We start from the raw sequence: 2,680 nt of genomic DNA, 5'->3' as shown, positions 1-2,680 counted from the left end.
AAGAAGAAGAAGAAGAAGAAGAAGAAGAAGAAGAAGAAGAAGAAGAAGAAGAAGAAGAAGAAGAAGAAGAAGAAGAAGAAGAAGAAGAAGAAGAAGAAGAAGAAGAAGAAGAAGAAGAAGAAGAAGAAGAAGAAGAAGAAGAAGAAGAAGAAGAAGAAGAAGAAGAAGAAGAAGAAGAAGAAGAAGAAGAAGAAGAAGAAGAAGAAGAAGAAGAAGAAGAAGAAGAAGAAGAAGAAGAAGAAGAAGAAGAAGAAGAAGAAGAAGAAGAAGAAGAAGAAGAAGAAGAAGAAGAAGAAGAAGAAGAAGAAGAAGAAGAAGAAGAGAAGTTGAAGAAGAAGAAGAAGAAGAAGAAGAAGAAGAAGAAGAAGAAGAAGAAGAAGAAGAAGAAGAAGAAGAATAAGAGAGAAGAAGAAGAAGAAGAAGAAGAAGAAGAAGAAGAAGAAGAAGAAGAAGAAAAGAAGAAGAAAGAAGAAGAAGAAGAAGAAGAAGAAGAAGAAGAAGAAGAAGAAGAAGAAGAAGAAGAAGAAGAAGAAGAAGAAGAAGAAGAAGAAGAAGAAGAAGAAGAAGAAGAAGAAGAAGAAGAAGAAGAAGAAGAAGAAGAAGAAGAAGAAGAAGAAGAAGAAGAAGAAGAAGAAGAAGAAGAAGAAGAAGAAGAAGAAGAAGAAGAAGAAGAAGAAGAAGAAGAAGAAGAAGAAGAAGAAGAAGAAGAAGAAGAAGAAGAAGAAGAAGAAGAAGAAGAAGAAGAAGAATAAAGAAGAAGAAGAAGAAGAAGAAGAAGAAGAAGAAGAAGAAGAAGAAGAAGAAGAAGAAGAAGAAGAAGAAGAAGAAGAAGAAGAAGAAGAAGAAGAAGAAGAAGAAGAAGAAGAAGAAGAAGAAGAAGAAGAAGAAGAAGAAGAAGAAGAAGAAGAAGAAGAAGAAGAAGAAGAAGAAGAAGAAGAAGAAGAAGAAGAAGGGAAATAATAGAATAAAATAAATAAATAAAGCACAAAAAATAAATAAATACAGCACAAAAAATAAATTAAAAAATCGTTACAAAATTATTAAGAATAGAAGAAAATAAAAATTAAATAAAGGTGGACATCAAAGAAATAAAGATTAATTTAAAGAATAAATCCAAACAAAAATACATCGGCAGAAACAGATATAATTATTACAGGTAAACCCGTATAGCTCACCTGGGGGTCCTTGGCTGAGGTGAGAGGAGGAGGAGGAAGATAAGAAGGCTCGAAGATATAAAAAAGGAGGAGGTTTAGGACATGAAGAAGATGATGATGATGATGATGATGAGGAGGAGGAGGAGAAAATGAAGAGATGAAGGATGAATATGAAAAGGTGAAGAAGGAAGAATAAGAAAAAAATTAAGAAGAGATGAAAAAATAGAAGGATAAGTAGGAAGAGAAATAGAAGGACAAGGCGGAAAAGTAGGAGAAGAAAGAAAAGGAAGAGAAATAAATTAGAGATAAAAGGGTGAGAAAAATAAAGAGAAAGAGTACAAAAGGAAATGGAAAAGGAAAAGGAATAAAAGAATGATAAAGAGAAAAGAAAGAGAGAAGGATGCCAACAGACAATAGGGTAAAGTAAGGGGAGTAGAAAGGACATAGAAAATAACTGATGAAAATGAGAACAGGAGGGAAAATCTGATGAAAAAAACAAAACAAGCGAACACACACGGGCGTAAGGGATCCAATGCAGTTTAAAATGATTTACGAATTGGGGGAAAAAAAGGGAGAATAAAGGAGGAGGATTAAGAAGAGGAATGGTTATGGCGTGTAGTGGGGAGATGGAGGACTAAATTATTATAAAAACAAAAACACGAAAGAGCTACGAATGAGGGTAGATAGGAAAAACCGATAATGAGAGGGGTGATGAATGAGTGGGAGAATGAGGGTAGATAGGAAGACCGATAATGAGAGGGGTGATGAATGAGTGGGAGAATGAGGGTAGATAGGAAGACCGATAATGAGTGGGAGTACAGTATGTGGAAGAATTACTGAGTTGATTTGTATTATATTTTCATTCAAATGTATATGTATGTGATGTGTCTGTACAGGTGTGTTGGTTTGTGTGCGAGCTGTGTGCACATACCTACACAAACACACCTAAGCGCACACACACACACACACACACACACACATACACACTTTCATTAGCGTGAGAGGAAATACATTATCATTGTTGTAAGGATTTAAGAGGAAAACATTATAAAATCTCTTCATTTGTTACTTATGGTGTAAATTTATCCAATTTTTTTTACGCTTGTTGCTTTGTAAAGGGGAAGAGATATTAATGATGACACAACTGTGATTCTCTGAAAACGTAAATAATAACATATATTACACGTGTATAAAACACCTAAATGATAACATCCCATCACACCCCGTCAGTGTTTGTGTATTATAGTTTTGTGTCTCTGTACATGGAAAGATAAATCACAATTGTTTATTGGAATTTAGGAACGAATTTTTTTTTAATTAATTATTCAGTTTCTCGATCTATCTGTATGCAAATTTGATAACCTTATTTTTTTTACACAACAATGAAAAAAGAAGATTGTTATCTGCGATAGTCCAGACGGATATAAATTAGATTAGATACTCTTGGTTCACTGAAGCCAATAATTATCTCGCCTTGTATGTACGAGTATATGTCTGTACGTAAGTAGGCATGTCTGAGCATATGT

This window comes from Homarus americanus, unplaced genomic scaffold (assembly GCF_018991925.1).
Source record: "Homarus americanus isolate GMGI-L3 unplaced genomic scaffold, GMGI_Hamer_2.0 scaffold30535, whole genome shotgun sequence".
NCBI lineage: Eukaryota > Metazoa > Arthropoda > Malacostraca > Decapoda > Nephropidae > Homarus > Homarus americanus.
Note: the sequence above shows the minus strand (reverse complement) of the source record.